This window comes from Lycium barbarum, chromosome 2, assembly GCF_019175385.1.
Source record: "Lycium barbarum isolate Lr01 chromosome 2, ASM1917538v2, whole genome shotgun sequence".
Lineage (NCBI taxonomy): Eukaryota > Viridiplantae > Streptophyta > Magnoliopsida > Solanales > Solanaceae > Lycium > Lycium barbarum.
Genome location: NC_083338.1, coordinates 17,903,334 through 17,910,937, shown reverse-complemented (window position 1 = coordinate 17,910,937; position 7,604 = coordinate 17,903,334).

The following is a 7,604-nucleotide window of genomic DNA, read 5'->3' as shown; positions in this document are numbered from 1 at the left end:
ACCAAGTGGATTCAACGACTCCCAACTCTTTTCTTTTTAAATTTTCTAATAAGTTGTTTATTTTATTTTAAGTATTTTATAATTTCGAAACCTCTCCTTTCATCAATTTGATTCTCTCAAATAGTACCCAAGACAATACGCATCTGTAGCCTGGGTGGTTCCAATCTCTGTGGGACGATGTCTTAAACTATACTAGAATTTGACAGAGTACGAGTGAATTTTCCTATACACTTTGGCCTCGTCATCGGTGTTTTCCGACGGAGAATCCATCGGTGAGTTCACAGAGTTGACCAACGCCGGTGATCAAGAATTATAACGGAATGTTACAAAAAAGAAAGACAATTTGATTCTTTACGAGTAGTTTTCTCTTTTATTTACGTTAGGAAATCAGAAATTCAAAACAAATTGATATATACTTTTCTTTCATTTCTTTTAAATTTTTTGGAATTAAAGATTCCTTTTGTATATATTTTTTTTAAAATATACATTTAGCGGCTATTATATGGGAGGTTGTATAGTGTAAAAATCTTTTTTTTTTTAAAGCGTGTCTGAATTGCGGTGTAATTACTGTATGGGGTAAATCCAGCCGATGTGCAAAGCAGAAGTTGACACGTGAAAGATAGAGACAGATCAGACGTGATTTAGCAATGGACAACTCTGATCTTGACTTACGGACCAGTCCGGGGTAATTGGCCAAACCTGTTGAAGATCCGGAGTCATGATGCGAGCCCGCCAAAGTCCGGAGGTACGTAAGGGAGAGACCGGTTAGGATAAGTCTCTGTTGTAAGTTGTAACCAAGCCTGAAGAATCCATGTTTCACTCCTGAAGAATCTAAACAACGTATAGGACGTTAAGACGTGCAGATACTGATCACCATCACCAAAGTGGGATGTGTGATACAAAACTTGCTTAGGGTTAGACTATAAAAGTGTCCCTTCCCCAACTTATATCCCATCTGATTTCTCATCATTGAACACTATTTATTACACTTTCACTCCATTATTGTCCTCTAGCTCTCAAGCTCTTATTGCCATTGTAACCCGGATTCGTAGCTAGTCAACAATCCTAGAGTTATCTCAATAAACATGACTTACTTTGTCTTATTTGATATTATTACTTGCATATCAAATAAGTTAGCATCATTTATATCTATTTCAACTTAGTAAGTTAGCATCATTTATTTCATGGTTTGGTCGACCTTAATATGCTTGCCTTTAAGCCTTGGAATAAAATCAATTGTTACTATGAATTAGGGATTTAGGCGTAAACAATTACTAGTAAGTACATAGTATAATAATTATAAAGATTTATTTGTTTGTTATAACGTAATTACAATTCAATTCTCAATGTAATATTTGATTGCAGAATTATATTTGTCTGTTATAACGTAATTGCAGTACAATTTTCAGCGCAAGCGCAATGTTAAATTGCACAAGTATAAAATACTTTTGTCAGATAAAAATCAATAAATTTTAATGTTCTACAAAATATATGTCCAAATATTAAATATTACTCCCTCTGTTTCAATTTATGTGAACCCATTTGACTGAGCACGATATTTAAGAAAGAGTGAAGACTTTTGAAACTTGTAATTCCAAATAAGTCTTGAATATTTGTGTGGCTGTAAATGATTTCATAAAGTGAATTTGTTTCCAAATTAGGAAAGAGATCATTCATTTTGGCATGGACTAAAAAGGAAATAGGTTCACATAAATTGAAACAAAGGGAGTATTTATTATTAGGTATTCAAAATACATATTTTTCTTTAAAATATTTTACTCAATTTATGACTTTAACTTTATAACTCATGTTACATCATTAGAGATACATGTAAATTCACTGGATGTTATCTCATTTACCATGAAGGGCAATATAGAATTTAATTCCATCACTTCTAATTTAGATCCTTAGTGGTCGTTTGGTGCATGGCCGAAATTATCACGGAATTATAATTCTGGGATTAATTTATTTCATATCTTGGGACTATTTTATACCATCTCTTAGATGGTATAAAATAGTCCCGGGATAAATGGTATAAGAAGGTATATCCAGCTTATACCATGAGATGCATTTTATACTTTGTTTGGTACAAGATATAAATTTATTTCAGGATAAATTTATACCTTCTACCAAACATGGTACAAAAGATTAGTGCTGGGATATCCCAGCTTATACCATGCATCAAACGATCCATTAATGTTTACTAATATACGTACCCGCGCGATGCGCGGACATGACAAAATAACATAAAGTCCTTCAAGATGTTAATCAGTTTTTTATCTTAGCATCTTGAAACAGCTGAAGTACTAATGCACTTAAAATATCTGCTGCTAAACACACATTACGGCTATCATTGAAATGGTACTAAGACAAATGTGTGTTTCTAATACTAACGATAATGTCGTAGAAGACGTGTATATAATTCACATATATTCAATAGAATAATATCGTGAAGGAAGAAACATAAATAGGAAAGACGCATCTCCCAGCAACCTTTGTGCACTCATATGTCTTTTAATTGAAAGAGTGATAAGATTATAGGACCACAAATATATGTCTATATCTGCATGCATACTATGAGATCTCTCATCAATAATTCAAAAATATTCAAACTAACATGTAGCTACAGGTCGAAGCTGGGGACTTACAACAACAACATACCCAGTGAAATTCCACAAAGTGAGGTATGGGGAGGGTAGAGTGTACGAAGACTTTTACCCTACCTTGGGAGGCAGAAGCTGGGGACTTATGATAACAAAAAGTGGGGTCATCTTTTCCAGACCAAATGAACGCGTTGAAGGTGTATACGGATAATACCGGATACGAGACAAACCGGAGGACCGAAGCCGGAGCAAGGAATGGGAATGGGGTGGCGATATCGTTCGCCCTAGACCGAGGTAATGCTTGAACCAGAGCTGGGCATGGGCACCGACAGGTCTGCCTTCGACATCGTTAGAACATCCAAGCCCGATGACCCGAGCATTCGTGGCCGTTAGTCCGTGTGACCGGTATATGCGGGCCACGCGCCAGTAGCGTCCTGCCATAGTCAACTACCTACCTTGCGTGTGTCAGGCGGCGCCGTCAGTCCAATCCCACCAAATCCGTGCAGAACAGTCCTTGTTGTCATTATTTTATTAACTCATATTGTAGGAGAACCATGGGAGGGTCACTATAAATAGGGCATATCCCCCTCCTTTGGAGGGGTTGGCTCCTTTAACTTTCCAAGAACATTTGTAATAGAAGAATTCATATATACAATCTCCCTCATTATTTGATTCGGCCAAGGCCACTCGTTTTTGTTGTTGTTGCATTCCATCCATCAAGTATCATACATTATACACAGACATTTGTGTTACTAGCCAACTATCGTCTTTAGCCGTTTTACTAAGGCGCTCTCAAATATTCACTTTCCTTATCCAACACACATCAAGAACAAAGCACGTATCCTATACCCATTTACAAATTTAATTGATTATCCGAATCCGGGGTAAACAGTTTGGCGCCCACCGTGGGGCTAGGATAATAGTGGTCTTTGGCCTTGATTTCTACCATATTCATCAAAACCAAAAGCGTCCCTACCCATCTCTGTGAAAACAGTCCGAATGGCTGACGTCGAACAATCCGGTCATGTCAATAATACCGAGATCGTGGCGGAAAACGAAGGGAGCGGGCTGCGGGCATTGCCGAACCCCGCTGATCCGAACCCCGTTGATTCAAGGGAAGGACTCAACCGAAAAAATACCGTAGATTAAGAGAACGCCGCCATAACGGCCACCGATCCTCTCAACACTCACCATTCCGTTACGTTATCCCGGGATCGGGGCCGGAGAGAACCGGACGCGCCAAACGACGGCATTAACTTACGTTTGATTTTTGAAATGCTGCAGGAGCAGAGGGCGGCAATCGCCGAGCAAGGATTAGCAATTGCCCAACTGCAGAGCGGAAAGGGTGAAGCAGGGCCGGTAAAGGCAAAGGGTACAGTCGGGACCGGAAGAAACGAAGTACGAATGGTTGAGAGCGACGGCTCCGGAGCCGGCTCCTCGACTGAGGTCCTAAAGATGCTCGAGACTTTGGCGAAACGGGTGGATTCGACCGAAAAGAGGGTCGAGACATACAATTCTCGGGTGGACCAGATATCGGGGGCTCCACCTTTACTGAAGGGGCCGAATTCGAAAAGGTACATCCAAAGGCCTTTTCCACCGAGTGCGGCCCCGAAACTGATCCCGAAGAGGTTCAAAATGCCCGACGTATAGAAGTATGACGGCACCACGGACCCACACGAGCACGTGACCTCATATACTTGTGCCATAAAAGGCAATGATATGGAAGAAGATGAGATCGAGTCGGTATTGCTGAAAAATTTTGGGGAAACTCTGTCGAAGGGAGTGTTGACGTGGTATGACCATCTACCCGAGCACTCGATCACTTCTTTCGAAATGCTCGCCGATGCCTTCGTAAAGGCACATGCCGGTGCCATAAAGGTGCAGGCCCGTAAGGCCGATATCTTCCGGATAACTCAAAGGGACGATGAGCTACTACGGGAGTTCGTCACCCGGTTCCAGAGGGAACGGATGGAACTACCCCCGGTGCCAAAAGAATGGGCAGCACAAGCTTTCACAAAAGGGCTCAACATGCTAAGTTCAGTTGCCTCGGCCAAGTTAAAGGAAAATTTGCTGGAATACGAGGCCGTGACGTGGGCCGATGTCCACAATCGGTATGAATCGAAGATTCGGGTAGAGGATGATCAGTGCGAGCTCTCCCCGATGAAGTTAAAAGTGGATAGAGGTTTCGAGAAGTCGAGGAAGGGTTATGAAATGAAGTCTGAATCATCAAAAGAGAGGTTCCGGCCATACTCCCACTCGGAGAGACCAAACTTCAGGTCGGAAGGGTCGAGGGAGAGCCCAAACCACCTCTCCGGTCGGGGTAGTAAGCGGGTCGAGCGCCCGTCAAACAGCCGGGGGCTCTCGTTCAGGAGCGACGCCGGGAGTTCCGTTAACCATAGGGGTCCACCGAAGATTTCGGAGTACAACTTCAACGTCAATACCTCGGGCCTTGTATCGGCCATCGGCCGAGTACCGGATGTGCGATGGCCGAAACCGCTGAGGTCAGACCCGGGACAACGGGATCCTAACATGGTGTGTGAGTATCACGGAACCCATGGTCACAAAACTGAGGATTGCCGCCAGTTGAGAGAAGAGGTGGCCCGGTTATTAAAAAACGACCACCTTCGAGACCTATTGAGCGAGCAAGCCAAAAATCGCTACAAAGAGCGGGAAGCTCATCGAAGGGTCGAACCGGCCGAACACGAGCATACGATCAACATGATAGTTGGGGGTATGACGTCCCTCGGGGACCGGTAATGAAACGGACCAAGGTCTCAATTGTTCATGAAAAACGCATCCGAGACCATTCGACCTGGGGCTTTATTTTCTTCGATGATGAAGACGCGGAAGGCATCGTTCAGCCGCACAACGATGCACTGGTAATTTCTGTACTTGTCTTTAAAACTAAGGTTAAACGCATTTTGGTTGACCCAGGTAGCTCGGCCAACATCATTCGATGGAGAGTGGTCGAACAGCTAGGGTTGCTTGATAGGATTATGCCGGTAGCTCGGGTACTCAGCGGGTTCAATATGGCTAGCGAAACCACGAAGGGAGAGATCTCGTTGACCGTAAACGTGGATGGCACCATTCAGCAAACGATGTTCTATGTGATCGAAGGGGACATGAAATACAATGCGTTATTGGGCAGACCTTGGATACATAGCATGAAGGCAGTACCCTTAACACTGCATCAGTTGCTGAAATTCCCCACTCCGGAGGGGGTGAAAACTATCCGGGGCGAGCAGCCCGCAGCAAAGGAAATGTTCGCAGTAGACGAGGCAGCTCCCCGCCCCGAGAAGCTAGCTCAGGAAGAGAAGGGTACAACCGGAGGGCAGGTCCCCCAATAGCAACTAAAGAGCACTGGACCGGATCCAGTACATGAAGAGGATGACTTCGGAACGCCCAGGTCCTTCGTCACGCCGGATGACTCGGACGCGACCAAGTCAACCGTGAAGGAGCTGGAGCAGATCATTTTGTTCGAGTTCTTACCAGACAGAAAGGTATACCTGGGCACGGGGCTTACCCCGGAGCTCAGGCGTAAATTAATTGAATTTCTTCAAGCTAACGCCGATTGCTTTGCATGGTCGCATATAGACATGACAGGTATATCGCCGGAAATAGCGTCTCACAAACTCAGCTTGGACGGAAAATTTTAACCGGTGAAGCAAAAAAGAAGGCCCATGTCAGAGCAAAAATACACCTTCGTGAAAGACGAGGTAACAAAGCTTTTGAATATAGGCTCCATCCGGGAGGTGAAATACCCGGATTGGCTTGCTAACGTGGTGGTGGTGCCCAAAAAAGGTAATAAACTTCGAATGTGTATCGATTATAAGGATTTAAACAAGGCATGCCCGAAGGATTCATTTCCATTGCCTCACATCGACAGAATGATCGATGCGACGGCCGGACATGGAATGTTAAGTTTTCTCGATGCTTACTCCGGGTATAACCAAATCTGGATGCACCCGGAGGATCAAGAGAAAACATCCTTCATCACCCATTATGGGACTTACTGTTATAACGTCATGCCTTTCGGATTAAAAAATGCCGGTGCAACTTACCAACGCCTAGTTAATGGGATGTTCGAAGAACAAATAGGGAAAACAGTGGAGGTTTATGTTGACGATATGGTTGTTAAGTCCCTGGAAACAGAGGACCATTTAAAGCATTTGCAGGAAACCTTCGATGTACTCCGCAGATACAACATGAAACTCAACCCGGAGAAGTGTGCCTTCGGCGTAAGGTCCAGTAAATTTCTGGGGTTCATGGTGTCGAGCCGGGGAATTGAAATCAACCCGGAAAAGATCAAGGCCATCGAGGACATCGAGGTCGTGAACAACATAAAGGGCGTGCAGAAGCTCACCGGGCGGATAGCGGCGCTGAGTCGCTTCATTTCGAGGTCCTCGGACAAGAGTCACCGTTTCTTCTCTTTGCTCAGAAAGAAGAACGACTTCGATTGGACACCGGAGTGCCAAGAAGCCCTAAGGGAGTTGAAGAAATATCTGTCCAGCCCCCCGTTACTGCACACACCGAAGGCTGATGAGCCACTTTTTCTCTACCTAGCAGTCTCCGAAATGGCGGTAAGCGGCGTTTTGGTCCGAGAAGAATCAGGTACGCAATTCCCTATCTATTATGTAAGTAGAACTTTGGGGGATGCAGAGACCCGTTATCCCTATTTGGAAAAGCTGGCATTAGCATTGGTAAGCGCTTCCAGAAAGCTCAAACCTTATTTTCAATGCCACCCCATATGTGTAATAACCACTTACCCTTTAAAAAACATCATGCATAAACCTGAGTTATCCGGTAGATTAACAAAATGGGTTGTAGAAATTAGCGGTTACGATATTGAGTACAAACCTCGAACAACCATCAAATCCTAAATCTTGGCCGATTTTGTGGCAGACTTTACCCCGACCATGGTCCCCGAGGTCGAGAAGGAACTTTTGCTGACCTCGGGAAAGATGACGGGCGTTTGGTCTCTACATACGGACGGGGCCTCGA